This window comes from Lissotriton helveticus, chromosome 12 (assembly GCF_964261635.1).
Source record: "Lissotriton helveticus chromosome 12, aLisHel1.1, whole genome shotgun sequence".
Taxonomy (NCBI): Eukaryota; Metazoa; Chordata; class Amphibia; order Caudata; family Salamandridae; genus Lissotriton; species Lissotriton helveticus.
Window position 1 is genome coordinate 578,891,934 of NC_136073.1, and position 26,899 is coordinate 578,918,832.

Below are 26,899 nucleotides of genomic sequence, written 5' to 3' on the forward strand. Positions count from 1 at the left end.
AGAACTATTTTCACCGCAGATGTTAATAAAAGGTCAAGTAGAGAATTGTCAGCGTCCGATCCTAAATCTGCGTTCAAGAAGGCCATTGGTATGGTGGAGAAGTCTTGGATCAAGGTACAGTTAAACATACCAGTTAAGAAGGTAAATTCTTTTTCCCAAAAAGGCTTTACTGATGCACACTGAAAGATAAGATGGGCTAAATCCCCCGTTTCTTGATTACAGTTCCAGCATGTTGCGACCCTGTGGAGACCTAAGGAAAATAATCGTGCAGGAGTCCAAAATGCTTTGTGTAGTAGCCAGTAATTGGTTTCGGAGAGGACCAGGGAGATCTTATTGCGTGATTCCGATTTCCACAGTGTGGGCCATATCTGATCGTTTGGTGGAACCGGAGATTGCTGATTCCATGTCTTGCCTACATAGTGCATGCTCTGTGCTAATAGGAATATTGTTTACTATTCCGTGCGCTTACAATTCAGCCACGACATACAATCGTTGTCTTCTTTGTCACTCTCATTTCCCATCTTTCGAATACTTCGCTCCCTAAGGCTTCCCCCTACTTTCTTGTGCTCGCTCCTGCGTGGTGCTAACACACTTTTTTAATATGATTTTTGGTATTATTCCTGGAAATGCAATGTGCTTTCCTAGTTTTAACACAGGCATACAGATTATTTATGTTGCTTTCACCCCATCTGTCGCCTGTCCGCACTTTACTTACACCCCCAACTGTATTACTTGAACGCCATGCCTCTAACTTTGAGCTTTGTTTGAAGAGTAGCTACGCTGCTGTACAATATGCCTAAAAGACATTGGCAAAGCCAATAGCTCTCACATAGGCAAAACCTACTGGATTTGCCAATGCTTGTTTCAATGCTGGCTGTGGTGGTGGGTGAAGTTGGGGCACTGTGTGCACCCTGCAGGCATTTGTTGCACAGAGATGCACCATGAGGCCTTTAAAGGATTCTGAATGTCACCAGAACCCGAGGGCATGTAAGGACTGAGGATACACATTTGCTTTTCTGCATTTTATGATGCTTAGCTTAGATCGCATGAGATAGCTACTAGTTATTAAAACGAAATGCACTTAGTGGAGGAAGTAAGCTTATGTGGTATACCATTTGCTTGTCTTCATCCAAAAAGAAAACCATCTCAATTCGTTATTGTTTTAGTGACAATGTGTTTTTAGGTTTCGCCCTGGCGTTGCAACTGCAGTTGCTCCGCCCAGGGCGAAATCTCATGATCCTACATATGGGGCTTTGGTTCCGCCTCTGTCTCCCATTGGCTAGCTCCATAAATGGAGGCTAGCCATTGGGAGACAGAGGCTGTCAATCACGATTTCCTGTGAAAACGCGATTCGGGAGCGTTTCTCGGTCTTTTTTTAAGTCCCGCCCCTTTGTCCTGGGCCGCGCTGTCATTGGCTGCCGGCCGGGACACCCCCGTGACGTCATTCCCCGGGCCGCGCTGTGATTGGCTGGCCGGCCCGGGACCTGACTTGTTTCTGCTTCTCACCTAGAGCACCATGGTGTGCCAAAATGTGGATAAATATTTTTCTAATTACGGGGATTTTGGTTGGCTCTAATTGTACTTGCGTTTTACTGAAAATGTTACAGGTAAGACATGTCATAAATAAGCACACTCGACCCTTGGTAATGTCTTACATTAACAATCCGAAAATGTGGTAACTAGGTAAAATATGATAAGGATCGCATCTGCCCCGTCTTTCACTGTAATGCCAAACGTTTTAAAATCGCAAAATAAATAAATAAACTGTAATAATGACTACGCTCCCACGACGGCGCAGCAGGGAGCAGTGAGAGAATATCTACGTACACAAAAAGCCTGATTACTGTTATTTTGCTTGAGACCTAGCTGGTGGCGGCCGCCATCTTGGGCAGTAATGCCCCTAAATCATGATGTAACCAAGGCATGAATTACCAAAATGTAAGTTAGTGTGAACATCACTTGACCCAACACAACCTGCGCAATGGATAGTTTATCCATACATTAAAACACATACAGAATACGATTTTGATATGTGTATGAAGGTGTAGTTGACTCTCGCTGCGGAGACTCTGATACTATAAACATGAATAGGTTTCACTTCAAAATGGCGTTGCTCGTCGCTATCCACTAGATAAATCTGCAAAGATCAGCTTGTGGCATACCTCGAGTCCTATGTCTGTGTCCATTGTCCGTGTTACTTAACAAAGATGGCTATAATAGGATTTCCGGATAGATGTCGCTGTGCAACTTCCTGTTAGCAGATTCACTTCACACACACATTTGTGTGTTTTCGGGTTTTCGAGATGTCGTTCGGGACGGTTCCAAAGGATCTTCGGCACCTACGTGCCTGCCTGCTCTGCTAGTTGGTAAAGGTAAGTCCTGGGCCCAACAACAACAGCTACTACTACTCCTCCAGACCTAGCAAACCACCTGTGCCTGCATACTAATCCCCCATCGCGAATCCGTACATATCAACATTTGAGAAAACCTTAGAGGGAGATTTAGACAAAAAAAGGTTATTGATTTCCTGATAGCATCAACATCTATTTAATTGGATGGAGAAAAGCAAATAAGAGAAAGGCAAAATAACAATGTTTCGCTTTAAAATCAATTAAGCAGACTTAAATTGGGAGTGCTGTCTTCTATGATTGTTACTTCGCGCAGTACCCCACAGACTGCACCGCACAGAATATTGGGACCATACGGGAAATTCGTGGTTAGTTTATTTACATATGTAACTCCACTACTATTTAACGCTTTGGCCACGTCATGGACTAAACCATTAAGCACGAGATATTCCTTGCTACGCCCGCACCCAAACATCGTTAAGCAGTGTTGATCTCTGAATTCTTATTATCACTCCAACCCAACCGCTGCCAGATCCATCTCAGTGCCACGCCAATTAGGTTGCATATGACTCCATGGAATGGCAAACAACACTTTCTACTGCACGGCTTTCGACTGAAAAATAATTGTATTGAGTGTTGTTAGCCTGATTGTCTTACTTGACATGAACGAGTAATGCAGTAGGTTAAAGACTCGGGGCTGTAAAATAATTCCCCTTATAATCTGATGTAATCTAGTAACTTTACACCCAAGGGGGGCGTGCGGGGGGGGGTGTTCAGTTCTAGACTGTAGACATTTAAAGTGCCTAGCCACCACCAGACCCACCACATATCGTTACCTCTCGAATCATTACGCAACTCACCATAGTGCTGCTTGTAATGTTACTAACATAACATAATAACAGTTGGCTTATACCCTGCCAAACCAGATTTGACCTATCTTGTCGGAAATTTGCGAAAGATTAAGCGATTGACATTGTAAATGACAATGACATTTATTTATCTGTTTTCAAAACCAACACATAAATAAACAATTTGTCATTTACAATGCCAATAGCTCTAACTTTGTCAAAGGCGAAACCGTTGCATTGTAAATGCTTGTTACGTTTTAGAAATCCATTTTGTCTGCAGGAGAGGAGATATTTTGTACTTGTGAGTTGGACTATTTGCTAGCCGGTTTCTTTTTTATCTTTCACTCGGAAAATAACTGCTCTTTGAACGAACATGCGTTTTGAAGAATTGGTTATTGAAAGGCATTGTATTTGGGTAGTGAAATCAGATCGACTCCATCTAGTGTTTAAAATCCAGAATTATTGAGTGTAATTAATATGAATAATAGGAAATAGTTTTCGAAGATGCCATAATTTCCTTGAGTTTTATTTATTTATGCGATTTCCTATAGTGCGAACTTTTACCCGAAGGTGTCAGAGCGCTTTACATAAGCACCAGTTGAGAAACATAAGGATTTAGGATTACATGTGTTACAAAAAGGATACACACGGGAAAAATTGCAAATGTACAAGATGTAAAGTCACGCAAGGAGGCGATACACGTTAATATACTCTAAGATGGTATAAAGGTCTACTGCATATACTAGTGATTACTCTATATACATAGGGAAGGGATAGACATGGATATACTCTAGGAGTCGCATAGAAATGGAAGAGAGCACAGCGGTCTACTGCATATACTAGTGCTTAGAGTTAGCTCTATATACATAGGGAAGGGATATGACTGGATATTCTCAAGGGTCACATAGGAACGGTAGATGGTACAAAGATCTACTGCAAATACCAGTGATACGAGTTATCCCTATAAACAAAAATAAGCACACATAGTAGAGATCCTCAGGCAGAGTTCCCTTAAGTGGGGTTGTAGGGGGGACGAAGTCACAACACCAAGGTAGGGTGGGAGGGAATCAAGGGTAGGGAGAGAAGGCAATGCATAAAAGGGAGGAAACATTTGAGGAACATCAAGAAGGAAACGAGGGAAAGGGGTAAAAGACGAAGGAATGGGCAAGAAGACAAGCCGAGGACAAGAGAAAAACGGCCGAGAGCAGCAGCAAAATGGCGGGCAGGAAAAGTGAGGAGGTCCATGAGAGTCTGTTGTCCACCAATACAGTGCCTCAAGTGTTTTCCGTACCAGGGTGAGTAGTGAAGGTCATCCGACACTCCGATGCATCTTATAAGAGTGCCCCTGGCCAAAATGAAAGAGCCCTGTTCGGCCTGATGCCTGCTTGTAGACCGAGACGGTTGGTATGAAACATTGTCCTGCAAGGCTTCGATATTCCCTACCACAGTCATGGTGCAGGCATGTGGTATTCCTCAGCACGCTGTGTGGTAGGCTGGCGCGCGCACACCACCATGAGCAGGTCCGTGGAAATCCAGATCAGTCTTGCGTGACCCCGGGGCAGTCTGGTGATGTCGACAGCCTCCGCACTCCAAGTGGAGGAATCCAGCAATTCTTAAGATCAGGGGCAGCTTTTGGTGTGTGAGGGCAGTGAGAGTTGGGTTCAGAAGCTCAATAGGGGGAGCCGATCGCCAGTTGCAGGTCGCCGCCAGCCGCCATTTTAAGGTCAGGCATGCGCGGGAAGGAATGTCGTTATGAGTACTGCCTCCAGTGAAATGCCGCTAATGAAGCACCTGGGTTTTGTAAAGCTTGTGTCAGCCTCTGTGCTGCGACCTTCAACTGTACCCCCTGTTTGGGATAGCAGCTGTCGGCGCTCTCGGCAAGGTTGCGACCGCCATTTTGTACACCGCCGCCTTCTCTCCCGCACTGCAGATTTTCACCGCTCCCACGGCACCAGCAATGATCGGAGCAGCCCTGCAAGTGCCCCACACTCTCTGGTTCAGGTAGGGAGCATCAGTGTCGAGGAGAATGCTCTCCAGTGGCCAGGAGCCGTGCCGGAGCAGAGCGTGGACCGGGAGCCGAGGCAGACCCCCGCCTGTTGCTCCGCCCCTCCGCTTAGCGCCCTCGCCCGCATCCCGCTCCCATCTCACTGCAGGCAGCGGGTGTTTCGACGCAGTATGCAGTGCCGGGGACCCAGATTAGAGATCGGTGTTATGTATTGCCATGTGTCCACTCGGGGACACCGTAGTAGTTTGTTTTGAAGCCACTTCAGTTGGTATAATATTGTTGTGATATGAGTTTAAGTAGTGTAATGTATTTCAGGGATAGCAGGGGCGGTAAGAGAGGAGGTAGGGTTCATACAGTCAGTGGATACTTTTGCCCTTCGTACCAACATGTAACTGAAGTTTCTTCCCTTTTCTGCACACCCACTAAGCTATCCTACCAGATACATTAGAATAGTCTCCATTCTGTGCCCTTGTGTTTTTGAGCTTACCGCTGTCAGTTCTTTCATAACGGAGATATACTCGAATCTTCTTGAAAATGTAACATCCCTGAAGTTCTCTCATATTGTCGCCACACATGACGTCTAAAGTTTTTGAAACACTGAACGATGCTGCCTGGACTGGTCCTCTTTGTGAGGATCATACAGTGCACTTTCCTTCCCATCCATCCCCATGTGCTAGTCCAGTCATCGATTTCTGATTGACCACTTACTTGCCCTTTCACCTACCGTGGTGAATGCACCTGCAACCTCACCTTCCCTAAAGGAGACCCACTATATCCTTCATCAAAGCATGGGCTCTCAAACTCTCTTGGTCCCACCTGTGTGGACCCTATGGAGCGGTTTCCTGGCTGCTAACCGGTTTATGCATTTGGGGTTCTCCAATGTTGCTGCTGTGAATGCGGAAGAGCAGTGGTTTCAAGCTGGATACCCTGACCTAAGCAAGTTCTACAGATTGAACCTCAAAGCTATAAAGACAACACAAAACAAGTATGTATCAAACAAATTATAAAATATTTTATTTCATTCTCAAATAAAAAAGGACAAAACATCAAAATGTTAATTTTAATAGGAAGTTTGGAACATTCATAATTGGCTTTATTTCTAAAAGACCGGGTTAGATACTAACATCACTTTGCCTTTTTTGCTCTTAGTGCACTCTTGTTCTCTGTGCATAACAGTGCTTCAGTCAAAGCCAATAGCCCTCCATAATAGATTCTGTTTGTTGCACTTCTGCTGCCCATTCGAATCAAGGGAAGAACACCAACTTAATGTTTAGTCCAATTTCAAATTGATTCACATGTAGAGAGCATTATAAAATGTTCAGTTGCCTTTTCTATGTACCTATACTTTATGAATTTAATATTTAATCTTCTAAATGGTTGCAGGCTCCCTGGGAAAGCATCGGGGACTCCCAGAGGTCAAATTTTTCCTGTTCAAATATCTTTCTTCATTTCATATATTCATTTGTTACACGGATAGACAAACAGTTAACACATGTTTCATCCACATAGGAACTCACCAACGCTGATCTAATCCTGTGGCTCAAAGATGCACAACAAGGTAGAAATTGGAATTCTGCCTGCCTCATTTACTATACTACCTTGGGAAAGCCCACCCTCTGGGGAGTATTACTAGCTCACTTCTCCTCCTCATACGTGGAACTCCAATACAGATCCATTACCTACATTTACTTAGCCCATAATATTCGGGAACTCCTTGGACATTAAGAATACTCTAAACCTGGTACACTCTGCAAATAGTTCAATTGGCTTATTTGATCCACAGGATTAAATCAGCCTTGATAAAATCCTCTGTGACGAAACACGAGCTGGCTGCTAGTCTATGCACTTGGCACACTACTGTTTTGCCTGTACCCCTGTTTTCATCCCTTGAGGAGGAATAAAAGGCTATATGAACTCGAACACAATTTAAAGGCGGACTAGTGTATACTTGTTTCTTCTTTTTACATTGTATTGAGTGCTCCAACTATTCATATATTTTGTATTACTGCTCTAAAGCAGACACCAAGGGTTAGGTTTCTGATAACAAGCTGCAGGTGGGCTTATAAGCAATGTCCAATCTGTCTGCCAGTATAACATGTGAGAGTTCGCATGGGAGGAGCTATGCCAAGCATGCACAACTAAGAATAGTTCTCTTTTTAGGTCTCGCACCTAGCGATACACTGCGCAGCAGTGTTCGCGCAGCGAGAGTCCTTTTGCCCGGGTTTTGCTAATGGACCTGGAAATTCCACACACTGGTGCGTGTGATTTTCCATTTGTGGCCTGCTATTGGCCTTTCACTGCTTGCTGTTTTGTAAAATAGGCACCAATAGGCCAGAGGTGGGCGCATAGCTCTGCCCCTGGCCTATTGGTGTCTATTACGCACATTTCCTACCATATGCTTTGAATTATCGTGCCCAGACACGGTCGCGATAATTGAAAGCATATGGGGGCGCACGCACCATTAATTTTTTTTGTCTGTCCAGACAGCCACTGCTTCAGCGCCTTATGGCGACCCCCAGGGCAGCAGCTTCTCCCTCCGTGCCCTCCTGCTCAGCCTGCTCGCCGGGTCATGGCGCCTGCCCCGGAGGCTCCGGATAAGCTGCGCCCAGGGCCTGGGGAGCCGTGTGGGTGCGGAGCGCCACCTCTGCCGGCCGTCGCCGTGCCGTCCTTGTTGTACAATTACTCCTAGCTCTTTATTAACCTCTCTCTGCCCTTCCTTCTCTCGGGCTCTTGGCTCTGGCCACCCTTCTCTATCACTCCTCTTCCTGCTCTTTATTTTCCCTTGCTTCTCCCCTCCTCCCTCCGCCGCCCCCTCCTCTCCCCGGAGTGCATGTGGTTTTAAAGTGCTGATACTAATCAGATTAGTGCCGAGTTGTCGAAGCAGCCCTTAATGGACGCGGTGTCCCCCGAGGCCCGTGCTCTCCGGCAGAGTCTGGAATACAAATAAGGGATGGACGTGCTGTAATGCGTGCACGTGCTGTCCTGGCCCGCCCTGGCAGACACTGAGGTGTGCAGGGCTCTAAAAACAGCCTGCTCCTGGGCGCAGAGCTTTACCGTACTCCCAGGTAGAGGTGGGCAACACAAAAAATTCTAGAGAGTCAAAGCAGAGTTTACTTGGTCTTTAGGCAAAGCACGCGCAGGCGTTTTTTTCCCCCCGCGCTGCTTGTTTTTTAATTTCTTGTTGAAGTAGGAACATGCTCACCCCTTTGAATATAGGTTCTGGCAGATTCGTGGCAACTTTCATCGGATTGAGTCATGCACAGATTGCATTAGATCATGGTTTTGTACCAGCTCCAGCCCCCTCGGCATCAGGACCAGCCCCTCCACTGCTGCCCACCTCCTCAGCTTCCCCTGTTCCCCTCTCCCCTCCCGGCGCCACCTATCCTGCCTTCGCTCGGCCCCTTTCACCCAGGCCCTGACCACCCCTCCGCATGTAGCCCGGCCTCTTCCCTCCCCAGCCCAACTCTCCCTCTATCCCCTGGAGTTCTCTCCGTCTCCGGCCCCCAGAGCCCTCCGTCCAAGCCCCAGTTCATCCTCCTGCCCTTTTAGCCTATAGCCACTCTCCTCTATCCCACACCCTCCTCACCGATCACCCTCCCCCACCCATCTCTCCCCTCCCTGTCTGCTCCACCGTCTCCAGCTGGACGCAGAACCCCCATCCGCAGACCTTTTTTCTTCGCCCTCTGACTCAAATTGGAAGCCTAGCCCCCCCCCTCTCCAAACTGGAGCCCCCACCCGACTAGACTGGAGCCCCCTCCCCTCAGGCCAAAGCCGTGGACCCTGTGCCGGAACCCTCACTCCCAGGCTGCAGTTACTGGGTGCGGGGCTCGTTGTGCATACAGGGGGAGCGGTTGCGGTGCATTTTGGGGGAACAGGATGGACATGGTGCAGTGTGGGGGCTGTTGAGTGGTTTATGAGCCGGACAGGGTTGGGGCGTCTGTCTTTGAGAAGGAAGAAACATCCGTGTGTTGATTTGTGTGCGCGTTCCAGCGCAAGGTATTGTCTCTGAGACAGACATACTGTGGGGCACTGTCCTAGGGGTGAGATGTGAAGGGGAAAGGGGGGGTGGGGGGGTGCACTGACTATGGGGCTTTAAGGTGGGCAGTTTTACTTTGGGTAAAGTCACGGCGTTCCCTTACCTGGGTGTTTATTTGGTGCCAAAAACTGCTAGATGCCACTAAAAGATCTGAGTTTATTAAAACCATGGGTGCAGTTTCCAGTTTTGAACATGGGGTTGGAACGCGGGCCCCAAGAGATCTTTTAAAAATGTATCAAGCTAAATGTATTACCAAACTGTGGTATGGTGGGGAGGTTTGGGGATATGTAAACCTGGACAAAGTCAAGCTGCAGAAAATACATTTCTATTTCAGATATTACAGGTTCCAGCATTCTCGGTGTCGGTAGAGCTAGGTCTTGGACAACTGATGGACTTGTTGTCCTTAAGCCCCTTGTGGTGCTGGATCAAGATATGGAGCAGGGAAGATCTAAAGCTGAATCGGTTGATCGTTGCGGACGGCCTGGCCCTTGATCCGGCACATAAAATACTGCGGATAGCTTATGTGATGACAGCTTTTGGCTCCCTAGGTAGGACCAACATTTTTGAGGATCCAACTTCTCTGTCTGTGTGAGATGGGGTCTGTTAAAAGGCTGCGCTTGGATCGAACCAGCATGGAGATGGAGCAGCATGAGCTGCAAAAAAAATCAGTGGGGCGGGGGGGGCACAGCCGTGCAGGAGATGCAGCTATATTTAGCCATGGTCTGCTCTCAGCAAGATTGGTTTTATTAGTCCGGTTCAGGTTCAACCAACTTAATCATCTATTGGCGTCCCCATGTGGCGGGTTGCGGCCTCAGGCAAGGTTGACCTGCGGCTGCGACAACAGGTCTCCACAGGATATTCTTCATTTTGTAATGTTTTGCTCCTATTTTAGCTGGCCTAGGAAGCGTTTTTTTAATTCCTTTGTTGAAGTCTTTAAATTTTAGCAAAGTGAGGCCAGCTGTGCTTTATATCTTTAAATGCTTCCTAATGAATCTGCTACTTTTATTGTTCTGTAATTCTTGTGAGCTGCTTTTGCATCGAGGAGATCTAGACTTGACTAACTGATGTATTGTTCCGGATGGTTGATTTATTCATGTTTTATTGCTTACCATATTATGCAATATTTTTTTTAACAATGTTGGTGTTTGTATTCTTTTATGGTTGTTGTATCGACCAAATAAAGATTTTATGATGATGAGTGCTCCAACCATTCATATATTTTGTATTAATATTAGCCACACATTTTTTGTGTCCAATACCCAACACCTTAAGTAGCTGGGTGTTCCGTTTGGCTGCTAGAGCGCTAAATTAGAAATGTTCAACAATTTGCTTTCATTTGGGACAATCTTTTTGTTTTCCAACTACTACACACTATAGTGGGGTTGTGCAACTGTCCTACACACTGCTGCCATTGTAATAGTAAATGCACTCCATAGGCCCTTTAACCTGGCTACCTCTTATCAATGAATTGGGTTGCTCTATGCTGCTCAAACTCTTACCAGGAAGAGGAACCTAGTCCTCTTAAAGACGGTAGGCAAGACCACAAGGACATATGTTTCTCTCGCATCTTTATGAATGAATAAATGAATGAATAACGCATTTATAAAGCGCATGGCTACCAGAGGCCTCCCAGCGCTAAAGACAATGCCCAGAACTGCATGACTAGAGGGGCAAAGGAAAACAGGAGGGTTTTAAGATGCTTATGAAAGAGAAGATGATTAACTTCAAGACGGATAACATCAGGGAGCTGATGCCAGCTTTTTGCCGTAATGACCGAAAAAAGACGGCCCCCGCTCCGGGCTCGATTGAATTTGGGACAATGGCAAGATGTTTCACCTCAGAGCGGAGGGATCTTCTAGGGACATATGAAGAGATAATTGATTGAAGAATCTGCAGAGTACTAGCCGCCAGTGATTTGTGGGCAATACACAAGGCCTTAAATTGAATTCTTTTATCAACTGGCAACCAGTGAAGTGCCTTAATGTGCGGTTTAGCGGATTCCCTGTTGGGCGCCTCCATGAGAAGTCGCGCCGCACAATTTTGAACCGTTTGAAGTTTTTTTATTGTTGAACAAGGGGAGCCCAAATAGAGCACATTGGCATCATCAAGCCTGGATAAGATCGGTGCCTGTACCAACAGCTTCCTAGCATTAAAAGGCAAAAGAGGCAGAATCCTCCTGATCATTTTAAGAATGCTGTAGCAGGTACCTGCTACCCTGGAGGGCTGCCTTTTAAAATTCAGATTATGGTCCATCCATACACCAAGACATTTAACTTGGTCTTTAGGGGCAGGCATGTCTCCCATGCATTTGGGCCAGAAAGTGCCGACCTCCAGATTGGTGGCCTTTCCCAGAAACATAAATTCTGTTTTAGCAGCGTTCAGCTTTAGGAAGGCCCATCCATGCTGAAACTTTTTCCAAACAATTCGCCAAAATTGACTTATTATTGTCTAACAGGTTAAGAGACCCGATAAGCTGAGTGTCGTCAGCGTACATAACAATCTTGACATTGTACGTCTCGACAATCTCTGCCAACGGATGCATGTAGATCTTAAAAAGTGTGGGGCTCAGAGAGGAGCCCTGAGGCACCCCACCCTGCAATGGCATCCAATTAGAGACGGCAGTGTTCTCAAACACTGAAAAAAGCGATCTGAGAAGGACTCAAGCCAGTCGAGTAGCATACCAGTCACCCCACTGTCTCTGAGTCTAGCTAGCAGAAGTTGATGGTTAACCGCGTTGAAGGCCGCGCTAAGGTCGAGCAAAATAATAGTGGCGGAGCCTCCGACATCGAGAATTTTCCTGGCCTCCTCTGTAATTGCCAGCAAGGCAGTTTCCGTGCCCTGCTGGGGCCTGAAGCGTGTTTGAGAGGGATGAAGGCAGTGATTTTCTTCCAAAAAAGCAGAAAGAACAGAATTAACGTGCTTTTCGCAAATGTTGGCAATCCCAGGAAGTAATGAAATTGGTCGATAATTAGCAAGAACTTCGGGGCCCAAGGTAGGTTTCTTCAAAAGGGTTCTAACCCTAGCCCGTTTCCAGAGGGAAGGAACAATCCCAGAGGAAAAAGAGCTATTAACTAGCTCAAGAATAGCAGGGGCGACTGAGTCAAACACCTGCTTCAGGACATGGGGGGGTGCCGGATTGCTGGGGGTACCAGATTTCAGGTGATCTAAATGCAGTTTTAAAATGTCCATGTCTATAAGTGGAATGGAGTCCATGGAAGGGTTAAGAGGAGAACGGTCTCTGGTTGATTGTAAATTTACCCTGCCACCCGAGACAGAAAGGGGGGCGGAAAGGAAGAGTAAATATCTTGAATTTTCTTATGAAAAAAGAGAGCCAATTCATTGCAGCGCTCTAGGGCATTTTCCGGGGGTAAGGAAGGCTCAGGAAGTTGCACAAGAGATTTGGTAATTTTAAAAATTTTGCGCGGGGAGTTGGCAGCCGTCAAAATTTTATTCGCATAATAATCAGATTGGGCAGATCTAATTTCAGCCTTATATGCTTTTACTGCATCTCTGTATTTAATTTTCTCGGAGGTTGAAAAATCCTTTCTCCACGTTCTTTCATGGCGCTTACAGAGCTGTTTCAACTCCCTGAGTTTAGGGGAGTACCAGGCGGCACTGTGCTCAATTTTTTTGCTAAATGACCACTTTTTAGGAATTCGACTATCCAAGGACGTCTCAAGCCAAAGATTGATTTTGATATTGTTCGATTCAGGGTCCGTGCCGAGCACTGGTCTTCCATTATCAAGAGTGGATGCTCACACCTCCATAGAAAGTTTAGCCCAGTTCCGGTTCCACGATTTTCCCTTTTCCCTTGGTTGTCTGCCTCCTGTGGGGTCCATGCAAATGGGACCAAGTAGTGGTCTGACCATGGTAGAGGAATGGGTTTATCCACTATAAGATGGTCAATATTAGAGAAAAGTGGGTCCAGAAGATGATCTTCTTGATGAGTAGATCCGGACACTTTTAGCTTCAAGGTCAAGGCATCCAAGGAGTCAGTTAAAGCCTCATAGTCAGGGTCTAAAACCTGATCAAGGTGGATATTTAGGTCCCCTAAGATAGAAAAATTAGAGGTAGAGCTTACTGATTTTGCTATGATATCTGGGAGTTCTTTACTGAAATTAGCACTAGGGACAGGTGGACGGTAGATAAGGGCACCTGAAAAGGTACACGTTGGAGAGAAGCCAATCACAAAGAAACAGCCTTAGCAGTCAGGGATCAAGCTATCTGTAATTTGACAATGAAAGCTATCCCTGTAGATGATAGCTAATCCTCCACCTTTCCTTCCTACCCGATCTTGTCTCTGAATTAAGTATCCTGGAGGTAGAGTGTGGACTACCGCTGGATCCGCAGTACTGGATAGCCAGGTTTCCGTAAGGAACAAGGCGTCCGGGTCATATTCCTCCAGAAGTAACCTCAATTCAGTGGAATGCTTTGGTAGGGAGCGGCAGTTCAGCAGGGCCATTTTAAAGGTTTTATTAGAGTGAGGGGAGGTAACAATATTCGACTTAGGAAAAAGCTCAAATTTAAAAGGGCAGTGTGCACATTCATGGTGACGAGTGTCCGGTGGCATGGAGTGAGTACATGTCAAAGAGACACTCTCTCTAAGCTGAAATAGTTGATTAAAAGAGTAGGAGAGCTTATCTCTGTTGAGGGGTCCAAGGGTCCTGTCCCCTGGGCCCTTACTGGCTCGGACGGGCGCAGACGGCCATGCCCTAGGCGCGCCTTCGGTTTGCCCGCTGCGCGCCTGCGTCATCTGACCCTTAAGAGGAGTGGTAACTGCCGGTACCGCCGCAGGTGGGAAGCTGACCTGCGTGACTGTTTCCCTTAGAAGTCCCCCGGAGCATTAAACAGAGCTCCTGCCCCCCAATCCCCTGAACTGTGCAAACTCGCAAATTTTGGTGAAACAATTAAGATACAACAGTGAAGTTTTTTAAAAGCAAGTTTCAGGCACAATGCGATAAATCAATTAATTTAATTGCACTTGGGCATCTCCACTTGAAGTAGAGGATTCTTTTTTTTATCAAGCATGACATCAAAACACATTCCACCTACGCCACACTTTTATCCCACTCTTCCCACCAAGCAAAATCTTAGATTATTGTTAAGCACATGTGCTCTATCCCTCACATCACTTCACTGCAAGATTATGTCTGGATAAGAACACCATTCTAGTCTCTCGTACACAACACCAGAACACTTGCCAAGTAGTCCACACTGCAATTCAGCAATTTTGCAACCATGCACCCACTATGGTGCAGCGTGCTACCTGTCCAGCTACACACACTGGCGTCTCATCTGGTGTGTGACGTGCTATAAAGCCAACTACAATATATTATAGAACAATATAGACATCAGCAAACAAACGTTATGCCTCTACCAAGAGGCCCCCTGGGTGAAATGCAAATCAAATGCGGGTAAAGTGACAAACTGGCATACAACTATTCCAAAGCCTTGAGCTTGCTTTTTTTTTAAGTAACTTTTTCCAGTACTTTCTTCGATTGAAGATGGGTTTGGTGTGTTATCTGTCGGCTTGAACCAGGACTTTTTACATACACAAAGAAAAAACGCACGCACAATCTCTCCATCTGTTTTGAAAATATTCAAAAATATTTGTTATTTTATAAAATGTGATTTCTCTCTGTACCCCTACCGATCCGCATTCCTCTCCTGCCCTTAAGCCGCTCTCAAGCGACCTGCTTGTGGTATAATGTATTTTAACATTATACTGTTGAGAAATCTGAAGTCCCCACACCCCCCTCCATTATACTGACCAAACCACGCCCTTGGATGGCAGCTTCTGCGAGGACAATAACGTTTGGAGCTAGACACACAGGCACAGACCTCCTTTGGTGTGGGACAGAAAACAGCCAGCACAAAGACAAATGTATTAGTATTCATAATTAAGCCTTCGTGGGGGCGGACTCTGGCCTACTGGACCAAGACTTGCTTGGTGAGTGCAGCACCATGTGGAAAAAAAAGCAGATCATCGATCAGGATGCGTTGCCCATATGCCGCCTCAGTTTTCTTTATTCCCAGATGATTGCGCCTGACCCATCAGAGTGCGTGGATTTGTGCATGTGTCCTCCATCATTGCCTGTCCACACGCTACATCCTTTACAAAGTTTAGCAAATGTCAACATCAAAAAGACTGTCCTTGTAACAGAACAGTTTTGATCCAATGGGACCACCAAGAATTTGGCAGGCAAATTCTTGCATTTGTACCGACAGTCACTGATTCAGTCAGAGGTCATACCGGCCATTGTCCCACTAACTTGTGGGTGAGACAGCCATGCCTGGCTGGTATTGATTAGACTCCTCATAAGACTGTGAGTGATGGCAGGGGTGCAGGGTCTTCTCTTGGTGCCTTCTGTAGTTCCAGATCCACTTGTTTCGGAATGTGGCATGGCCCTCTGTCAGAGTCCTCTTCCCATCTCAAGGTCTCATCTGTGGGGTCTGCACCATCTCTCAATATTTCCATATTCTCTGGGCAAAGAACTCTTGAAAAGTGACACATTTTGGGTCACATGGGCTTCATCTCTCTTTATCACCATGGTATCTTATTCATGCACTACTCCACAGTATGTTTTCTAGCAGAATTCTGAACTTGCACCCTGGGAACGGATATTTTAAGTGGACTCGGTCACCCATTTTCAGCTGGCTCTTTACTGCTCGACTCCATTTGAATTTGAATTTGAATTTTGAATTTAAAAACATTTGTACAGCGCTCGTTTACCAGGCGGTTTCATGGCGCTAATTGGCTGGCATATGCATTGCATATGCATATGCATTGTTGTGGTCCCCCTCTGCAGTATTGTGGGGATATCCATCCAGGATTGTGATGCAGGATGCCCCCTATTGCCTCCCGAACATCAGGACAGCTGTGGAACACTGTTGCACAGTGAGGTGTGAGCTGGAAGGTTCCTAGACTCTGGTGTATTGCTGTATCAACCATTCAGATTGTCTTATTTATTTTCATCATGAAGCATTCCATCTCTCCATTGGTTTGTGGCCACCGGGCTGTGATTTTTTTTTTTGGTGTGCGCTGGATTCCTAGCTCTGCTATCATTGATTAAAGTCAGCCCCGCTCAAAGGAGGTTAATTATCTGTATTCACATAGGTTTCGAGTATTGGCCACCTCTCAAGGCCAAGCATTTTTAGATTTGATGGTTGAGTGGCGTCAAGCTCTTTGATGGGGACCTTGGCAATGGCAGGCTACATGTGCTTGGCTCGCATGTTCAATAGTCCATAGGAGTGGCCGTGCTTTGGAGAAAACTTGCCAATTGTTAGATACCTCAGCCATTGCACTGCTGAAAGGCTTGATGCTACTCACACTGATACCTGGGTCAGAATAAAGCTAGGCAATTGTGGTCATCTATCAAGAAAGATCATCTGGACCCACAAAGGATTAAGGCAAGGATGCATATTAGCCCCCACACTCACTAACCATTTCTTAGTGGACATCCCTACCAGCCTCACCCAGGTAAATTCACACACCCCAATGTTGATCAACATCATGCTGCCTCCCTAATGTATGCGCAAGACATAGCCTTGCTTAGCCGCACAAAAGTAGACTTTCAGAGGCCTATGAATGCCACAGCCTCGTATTCCAGCACAAATGCTATGGAAGCCAACCTGAAGAAGCCCAAGATTATGATCCTGGGGAAACCATCATTGTGCCGCCACCAGTGGTACTTGGAAAAGGATAAAGTACAGGTGGTATAAAAATACAAATATTTGGGCATGCTGCTTGATAGTCAAGGCTACTTTAAACAACATTTGGAGCTCATGTGCCTCAAAGTAAACATCCTCACTGTAGGGTTACGGCAGTAGCAATATCAACATTTACATCTCTTCTGAAAATAATGACTAAATTAGTCCTGACTATCGCTTATGGTGGGAAGCGCTGAGGGGCAGAGACGCCACTTATTTGGACATAATCATCACAAAGCTTTTCAAGCCTGTTTTTATCAATATCATGTCACTCATCCCCAGCCCGGTTGCGAGTAGAATTTGGTCTAACCAAACCATCCTTAGCGAGAACAGGAGCATTTATCAAATTCTGCTACAAATTAAAGAATGCCAGAAATGGGACCCTGAATAACCATCTTTGGGAGAAATTTGCAGCATAAATTGCTCCCCGGTCACATCTCATCTTTTTGGCTCACTAACCATTCTCAGCCTAACTGAAGAATTGGATTCAATTACCAACTACTCTCTAGTGAAGGCCACTGTAAACAAAAGAATTAAGAGAATCGTGCTGTAGATAGGCAAAATAGCATTTGCGATGAGGCGGGCCTATTATAGCATAATCTGCAAATTTTAACAAAATAATGTTTCTATCTCAAATGGGTCAAAAGTTACTAGAAACACAGCAACATGTATTGCTGTGAGGTGGAAGGTCCTTTGCAAACTTGCCTTTTCTTGTTGCATAATTTACTCTATACGCATGCATGTTCATACATCCCCCAAATACCACTCTCACTGACACACATGGCAGCCCTGTCATTGTGCGCCAGCCAAAGTATTTTGTTCAAACCATAGTATCTGGCTCTATGGACATTATGCTTAAAGTCAATGGAGCTGGGCATGGGAGATGTCTGGGAACAATGCGCAAGTTGCTTGGCCTTTAGTAGCTCACAATGATTTTCACTGATCAGAAGTAGCTCTCACAACAGAAAAGGTTGCAGACCACCTGGTCTAAACTGTCCAGTGTGGTCAAAGGAAGCAGCCTGCCTGCGGACTGCTTGTCCACAAGACCAAAAATAAGACGCGGGTCTTTAAGCTAGGAACTTGTAACATGGTATAGTTTCCATCGACTTTATGCATTGCTGCTACACAAAGTATTGCACTTTTAAATACCCTTAACTTGCACTGTTATTTCTTGTTCTGCTTTTGCATTTTTAAAAGCATGAGAGTAGTACTTAGGCATGGGTTTTAAGTGGCATCATTATAGCACCAAGTCTGCTAACATTACAACCTTATATCTTTTTACTACTCAATCAAACAATGAATTCTATACTTACCTATACCAAACAATGAATTTTATACTTACCTATACCAAATGAATGTTATACTTCCCTATACCAAACAATGAATTATATACTTACCTATACTTACTATACCTTGTACAACTGGATCTTTGCTGTCTACCAGTATTTTTACTTTTAAAGTTTTAATGAATATAATTGTTTAATAATTTTAGTGCAAAGGTTTTAATTAACTAAGCACTTAAATACACTTGAAACTTCAGTGGCCAAGTGTGTGTGCGCCGCCAGCGAGCAACATACCAGGTTGCCTTAGAATCAATTTTTTGAGCATAGATGATCAGAAGCCTTCTGTGATTTGGGCCTTGACGTCTTTCAATGCGTCAACCCAAGTGCATGAGTTCGCCAGTTTTCTCAGTTGCATGTAGACTCTGTCTATAGTCTGTTCCTCATATTGTTTAGCTTACTTGAGCTAGCCATTCATAATCTTCTCCACTTGTACTGGTGAGGTTCTTGAACAGCTTAAATGCATCTTTAAAGACATAATAGAGTAGTAGAGACCTCTTTACACCCCATCTGTTCTCTTGGTTGCCTTGAAACTATTTTAAGTCTTGCTATCAAGTTGCTCCATCTCAGTGCTTCTGTTGCAGAGTTTGTGAGACCCTGGATGGTGGTCAGGGTTTGTTTGTAGCACCCCCTAATTGGTGCCATGCGTTTTCACTGAGGGTGATGATGCTTGCCGTTGTATAGCTGGCACCCAATTAGGGACTTCTTGCTCACTTGGGGGGGGGTCTGTTGTTGAGTTAATCTTCACCTTCTGTATGCGAACTGTCACTCATACGTGCACAGGAGATCTTTGAGAGATATGGGAAGGTCCCTTTTGTCATGTGGACTGCCTCATTAATGTGGCCGGGTTGGATGAGTGTTGTTGTTTTATTATATTGTCCTACTTTTCTTGCGCCACATTTGATACTGGCAGGCAAGAGGGTGGCCAAAAATTAAAATAGCCCCCACTTCAAACTAAAGCACTGATGCCACCAAGCAAGTGAGCTGAACCCTCCCTAGAACAGCTTCTTGTCTTTTCCATCCATGCATCTATCTATTAATACAGCCATCCACCTGCTGATATTCATTATTTTACCTTCACATTCTGTCATCCATTCATTTTTAATCTATCATTCAATCTTTCCCTGTCCCATTCATCCACTCTGCCATCCATCCATCCATTCTGCCACAGATTGATCCATCCACTCTGCCATCCATCTCTCTATCCACTCTGCCATCTATGCCTCCATCCACTCTGCCATATATGCCTCCATCCACTCTGCCATCAATCTAGACATTCTATGCATCCATCCCTACAGTCTGCCATCCATCCACTCTACCATCCCTTTATTCTGGCACCCATCCAACCACTTTGCCATCTATGCAGCCACCCTGCCATTCATCCATCAATCCATAAACTGCCATCCATGTCTCCACCCTGCCATCCATGTCTCCACCCTGCCATCCATGTCTCCACCCTGCCATCCATGTCTCCACCCTGCCATCCATGTCTCCACCCTGCCATCCATGTCTCCACCCTGCCATCCATGTATCCACCCTGCCTTCCATTCATCCACCCTGCCATCCATTCATCCACCCTGCCATCCATTCATCCACCCTGCCATCCATTCATCCACCCTGCCATCCATTCATCCACCCACTCTGCCACCCACCCACTCATCTTTTCACCCACTCATCTTTTCACCCACTCATTCATCCATCACTTTACTCTGCTATCCTTCAGACTGTCCATCCACCTATGCAGTCACTCTCATCCATCTATCCTTCATTCAGCAATCCATCCAGCCCTTTAATCTGCGACCCTTTGACCTGTCTGTCCACCCAACCATCCACCCATTGACTCTAACATCCTTTCACCAGCTCATCCACCTATCCATTCACTCCCCATCCATCCCTTTAACCTTCTGTCCGTTCACCTGTCAATCCACCTATCCATTCACTCATCCACCCATCCCTTTACTTTGCCATCCTTTCACCTGTCCATCCTATCACTGATCCTTTAAACCACTCATTCATCCACCTAATCATTCATGCATTCTCCCTTCCTTCCAATACTCCTTCTTTCTCTCTATGTTCTAGTAAATCATACCCTAACTCCATCAAGAATGTCCATAGCATATAAGCAGCGTGTGTGTTTCGAGTAAGCAAACTGTTTGTCTTAAACTGCTATCATTCTTCTTTACTAACTTGTCGCTTTTTTGAGTTGTCAAACTTCGCACGTTCCGACTAGCAATACTTGGGATTTACATTGTAGAGTTAAGATATCCTCAGTTCTATATCTAGCTTTCTGAACTCACCTTGTGACTTGCCTAATTAGGATTCAGCATTTACCAGGGTTTTTAAAGGGCAATGTGGAAGAATCCGATCCAGATCAGATTAAAATATTGATGTATTTCTTCGCATTTAGAAAAACCCAAAATGCAGCCTCCAAATCCCATTCCAACCACACTCTTCCCTCACTGTCCGCTTCACCCTCCCTGCCAGGAAGTGTTGCCCCCTGAAAGGGCATTGCAGCATGCAAGGTGACCTGGATTACCCACATGACCCCCCAGTTCTGTAAAAACAAAGAAATTGCTGCAAAGGAAACATGATTCTCAAATGAGGGAGGGATATTTTCTAATTACATATACTCTTAAATCTAATCAGCATCATCAGACCTCATCATTGTTAGAGAAAACCGGTGGAGAGGCAGTTACAAACATTTTTTCATATTGCTGAAACAAGAAGTCCTACTTCTCTTGCAGGGATTCTGCACATACACAAAACTATGCACAGGAATACAGGACATTGGTGTATAGCGGCTATGCCTTCTTACCGCTCAGAACACACAGAACTGACTATCTATAGTGTCTCACTCACTCTCCCAAACAATCCCGAAAACGTGAATGATTAGACACTCCAGAACACAACACTCCCGACTCTCTCAGGAATCGCGGTAACAAGACATGCCCCTTCGCTCACTCACTCGTACTTGTCCACAATAAGAATTGTCTGAGTCACGAGTATAGTTTAAAATGTTTATTTTAACTATTGTGCTTTATTACGCATTATACAAGCCACTACCAACCGCAAAATGCATATACTCAACACAGTTAGCATTGTAGCAATTCCATATATCTTAAAGGTAAATGTCATCTTATAAAGACACTGGATATGGCTATAGAGCCTAACCACCCTCCCCTTGGTGAGAAGTATTATTATATCATAGAAGATCTCTGGGCTTTGACAGCAGACCCCATACCTTAGTGCCTAGATGGTATATCTACATCATAGGAACTGCACGGGTCTTCTCCCTGGAAAGGTTCCTCTCCGAGTGTGTGTTAACCAATCATTCATTCCCATAATATCAAAGCACGAGTCTTCATCAGCCGCAGCTGTGTTTGCGTGTTTTGTCTAGGTGCTAGGGACTGATCAGAACAGAATAACAAGGGGCATTGTTTATCGACCTTGCTAAACTCCAGGTACAGACAGAGAACGCACAAAGCAGACGGTTCTCATGTGAAAGGCATTAACAGAGTTTTGCAAAAATAAAGTCATGTAGTAACGTGCGCAAAAGCGCTAACTTGGCGATGTTGACAATGTCACGATCGGCCAGATGACACTTCTTTTTCTTTTTTTTTTCACCCCAAACCTCTTTAGCCTCCACGACAGTCTCATAAATAAGTCGGCAGTGATGGATTTTCTTCAGTAATGCTGTATCTTGTAAGAAGACTGCACAACAAAGCTCTCAAAAGACAGTAAAAGAAGCCTCATTTGTCACCGCTTTCCCAGTGTTTTATAGCTTACACTGATTAATACAAAATGGAATGTTCCCAACGGAGACAAGGGGGTTGAGCAAGCCTTGGGCAATGTAGACTGTCCTAGCAAAAAAAAAAACGAGATTTATAAATATATAATACTTATTTTACAACATCTTCCAGGTAGCAGGAATATCACCCGGCGATTTACAATCTGTTATTGGTCCCCACCAGTATCTTAATTTCAATACATAAACAAAAATACTGAGTGCTTACCAACAAAACATGTTAAACATTCTTGTGATAGTTTCTTTTGTCATTCTTTATTTTCATTCTCTCGATGTGTCCTATTCATACAGTCAACATGTTTCCCACACACTCGCGCTTCAGGGCTGTTGCAAGCAGAGAAATATACATACGTTTCTTAACCATTCAAAACTAATATTACACTTATAGCATATACATAATCCTTTTCTTTCAAAGACAAAGGATCTGTTTTTACAGGTTTGAACTTGATACCACACAAATTACGGAAAATTCCCACATTTAATATGCATGTATACATACCAAATTATTCACAATTCTGTTACACAGAAAATACCTAAATTTTTTTTTACATTCTACAGACAATTTATCCTATTCCCTTTTATCAGCTCAATGGAGTCTTTCCATAAACCTATAGGTTCCATATTGTCTCCTCATTATGGGTTAAGGTTCTATAGCAGCAGTAAACTTTGTAAATTCCCACAGATTCATTTGTATACTCCATTACTAGGCGATTTCCCTTGTGTATTATGGTTTTGATCTTGTCTCTTATAGAATCCTAAACCATATCATTGATATTTATTTTTTATATCTCCAATTCAAATAAATCTCCCTTTGTGTCGTCCTCTTTAATTCGTGAAAAATAAGAGAAAATATTTTGGGTATTTCTGACAAAAAATCTTCACCACGAGAGTTCTCTAAAAATGTTGTAAAACCTTAGTCTTTCAAGAAGGTGGTTATTCAACCCTTCTCCACTAGATCCTTCATATGTGTAATCTGCACATTCCATTTGGTTTTCATAGTATAGCAAGTGATTGCCTGTACAAAAATTATTGAAAACACCCTTGTTATGTGCCCTATATTATGCTCTCTTGTTATTTCTACTTTTACTTTCAGTCTCACCTGTGTCAAGTTTCTCTACAGTCAATTTCCATCGTAGAGCTATTCCAGTTACTTCAGCAGATCTTTACTCACTTTGACACAAGATAATGTAAATATAATAAATACCGTTGTCCTGTCATAAAGGCCTGACAAAGAATTTGTCTTATGAAATAAGTTCCTCAAAAAACTTTTCACTATTAGTCTGTGAGTGTTTTGGAATCTCTAGATACATTGTGGTAAATATGAAGCCATCGTTAAACTTTGGGAGGGGTGATCCTTATCCAATCTGCCTGATATTTTGGAGACCTGTAAGCTTCCATGTACTGTCCCTAATGAGAACACTATAGTTACAATTCAATTTATGCTACCTTATGGATGCTCAACGGCTCAGGGCTTTTCTTAGGGTCAGCCATCTTCAAGTTGTTTTTCAATGCGACAAAGACTTTACCATTTGTAAAACGCATGTGACTTGTCTTTTTGACAAAATTAATAATTTTGTTGCCCAACTAGGGAAATAAAATATTTCATCCTACATTAGCAGTCAAGCTATCATAACATTCTTGCTTCAATTAGGTTCCAAAATGTTTTAATAAATCAATCTATAACTACTGACAAACTCTTTTGCTTCTAACTTTCAAACCATGAACACATATCTGAAATAACAACCCACTGTATAACAATTCCTCTAATTTGTGCACGTTCCTTGCAGCTTATTTTTCAAATGTCATGGACGTTGAAAGTTTCTTAATACATTGCCCACAGCAACTGCATTAAAAGGTGTCTAAACAGTCTGTGCGTAAGCCCACTTGTCCATGTGTACTATTGTTACACTAGGCTGCTTTCTTCCTACATATCCGCTCTCCAGTTCGGTTCTAGGTGCATTGAGGTGAGGGTAGCTGGGCCCTCTATTTATACTCCGCGCTTTAGTTGATTGCGTGCCCCTGTGTTGACGCTAACGTTTTCGTTCGTAATGTTAACTGAGTATTCTTAACTGTTTTCTAAAATAACCCTCAGCTTACCACGTTTCTTTTGGTTAAGCTGAAGAGTATATTCTAAATTTGATTTATACAATAAGAAAAGAGGAAATACGTCACAGGGCCACTATGAACTCCTCTTACCAAGGAGAAAATAGTTCTGGGCAACTATCGAACATGACAAAACTGACCCTCCGGGATGGTGGAAACAGTACAGTATTTTTCACTCAGGCACTCGTGCTCACTCGGTTTCCTGGATCACTGAGGATTTATAGGAACTATATGACCTGGCGCCCAACGTGGATAGCGTACACAAAGCTGCTTTACTTAATTTCTTCATTCAAATATGCAAGTCAGCACTTTGCCCCCCGGGTTACCACCGCAGTTCTGTATCAAACAGCAAGCCATTCTGCTCAGCTCACATTTCTGCACATAATATTGCAATTATGCGAGCTCTTGTGGGATAGGTCTTTATGAAAGTTCCTATTTGTATAGCAGAATTCAGCACATCCTCAAGTTCATTGTTCATGTTTCGAACAGCAAGGGCTTCTCAGTGAACCATACAGTGGGTACACAGAATATGTGGAGCCACTTTCAACAATTTAGCTTTTAGGCCAGCCCTAGATAGCACCACATTTTGAAAGAGCACCATCTGTGCAGATTCCAACACGCTTTTCCCATTTTAAGCCATTGATACTCAGGAAATCGTTGATAATATCGAACAAATCAGATCCTGTTGCTTGCCCCTTGATTAGCTTGCAAAATAAAAAGTCTGCCAATAATAGTGTTTCAGAAAAGTATCCTTTGACATATCAGTTGCTTCATCCAACAGCAAAGCAAAGAAACTTCATTTCATCCAGGCAATGAGCTGTCCCTGGATATCTTCTAACATGTCAGAGATGCAGCAGCAAACTGTCTGAGATGGGTATACTTTTGTGCTTCTCTGCTGCTTTTTCACTAAGCATTGTCCTAGCCACATTGAGCAATGCTGTGAGAATCACTTTTTCTCAGTCTACAAAGGGCCTTTTGTTTTCAGTATGCTACTTTATATGATGCTTTTACTGCATTTGCTGGAGTATTTGCCACATGGTTGGCCAGATCTCTACGTTTTCCTGGTAGAGACCCATGTTTCATTTCAGAGTGACGTCTTGGTTTGGTTGGCTTCAAGCTGTCGTTTTCTAAGATCACGCCATAAACCATACACTGTGGTCTACTTTCTCCACTAACAACAATGCAGGTGAAACCAAAGTCCAAATAGGAGGCATCATACTTCCTTATTTTTGCATCTTTTCTCTCGCCGTCTGTTTCTGTTTCAGCCTTTTGCTTGAACACCGTACCATCTTTTGGAAGCAAGAAACGATCCATGTCAAATGTGTGCTTAACCTAAGATACAAAATTTCGAAGCTGCATGTTAATGAATAGTACATGGCTGCAATTTTATAGCTGCATGAGATTGAGCAGATTTTTTACTTTGTAGTTTCAAAAAGATCTTTAAAAAAATATCTTGTATTATAAATAAAATTAACATGGATAAAAGAATAATTTCATGGTAAGTGGATGTAAAGTAATTCCAGCTCATCAAGGCATTAAGTAGGTGCTCCTAAAATTGCTGCAGTATGTATATGCCGTATACTACCGATGAGGTTCAAAGGTTAGTGAGGGCAAACTTCAGCACTGCCCCTTCATCCATTACTCACAAATAAATGCCTACCTTTTTTTTCACTGCCCCAGATGTTCCTGCTGCTTAAGTAGGAGTATTCTGCCTAGCGATCAAGTAGCTTTTTCCCTTGCAATGAAGAGAAATTGTTTAGGGAATATTACTTTCATGTTCTCAATATGTTTCGCATGAGACATCATGAAAGCTCTCCAGAGATCCTAATCATAGTGAGGGGCAAGGGAGTGAATTACATGCCTAGAAGTTACCTGCCGACTTATCTTAAGGGCAAATAAAATATACCATGATGTGCAAGTTATTAGTTTGAAGTCCCGATGGCTGGTAAGATAGCCATGATCTGCAAGCTATAAATTTGATTTCTTGCAGGGCCACATTAGCTTTCCGTTCTTTCAAGTTTGTTAAATTGATCTTGCATGTGTTTCCTTGCAGCTCCTTCACTTCAATATCCCCCATACTCGACACACCCACTCTCCTGTAAACATTCAGTTTCCTTCACTTCTGCCTTTTCAATATTTTAACACCTGTGCTGTTCCTTCTTGCACTTTTACACAGAATTACAACTGGCACATGTGACTAATGTAATGTGTACCTTGCAGAGAGGTGAAGATTTGGCCGAGCATATATTTGGAACAACTTTAGGATCCATTGACAAGCAGTGTGTAAAACTTGCCCTGCCTTTGATTCTCAACTCCAGAGTTCGTAATCATGGTTTTCAGACTGTTTTGGTATGGATTCATCCCTGACAGACTCAAGAGGTTGTACATAATTTGCATGGGGCCCTGGCCTTTGCTTGTAGGCCTCTGCAATATTACAGACGGCAGGCCAGGGCGAAAAAGACCTGGGAAAATGAACAAATTCTACAGCATCAAAAAGGGTTCATAAAATGTGTACAGCTAAATGGCATCTGGAAAGGGACATGGAGAGCTCCTGGGATACTCTCTACCGTTACACTGTACCTGTTGGAAAGAACATTATTGGTGGGGGTAAATGTACATCTACCTCTGGCAATAAGGCCACTAACACAAACTAGGGCTCAGAATAGGTCTCAGAAAATTATTCCCATGCTCAACCCGGGTAACT

General features: G+C 44.0%; 1 protein-coding gene and 1 long non-coding RNA gene across 4 annotated transcripts in view; one reads left to right on the forward strand and one right to left on the reverse strand.

Annotated features, from left to right (window-relative positions):
• Nucleotides 1–26,899, forward strand: part of KIFC3 (kinesin family member C3) — a 446,810-nt gene that overhangs the window by 291,808 nt on the left and 128,103 nt on the right. The gene's annotated exons all lie outside the window — the stretch shown is intronic.
• On the reverse strand, nt 21,291–25,528 carry LOC144798816 (uncharacterized). The gene is made up of 3 exons (XR_013603658.1): nt 25,415–25,528; nt 22,301–22,416; nt 21,291–22,147 (listed from the first exon to the last, which is right to left on the reverse strand). It is a non-coding gene; the product is annotated as an uncharacterized LOC144798816 (long non-coding RNA).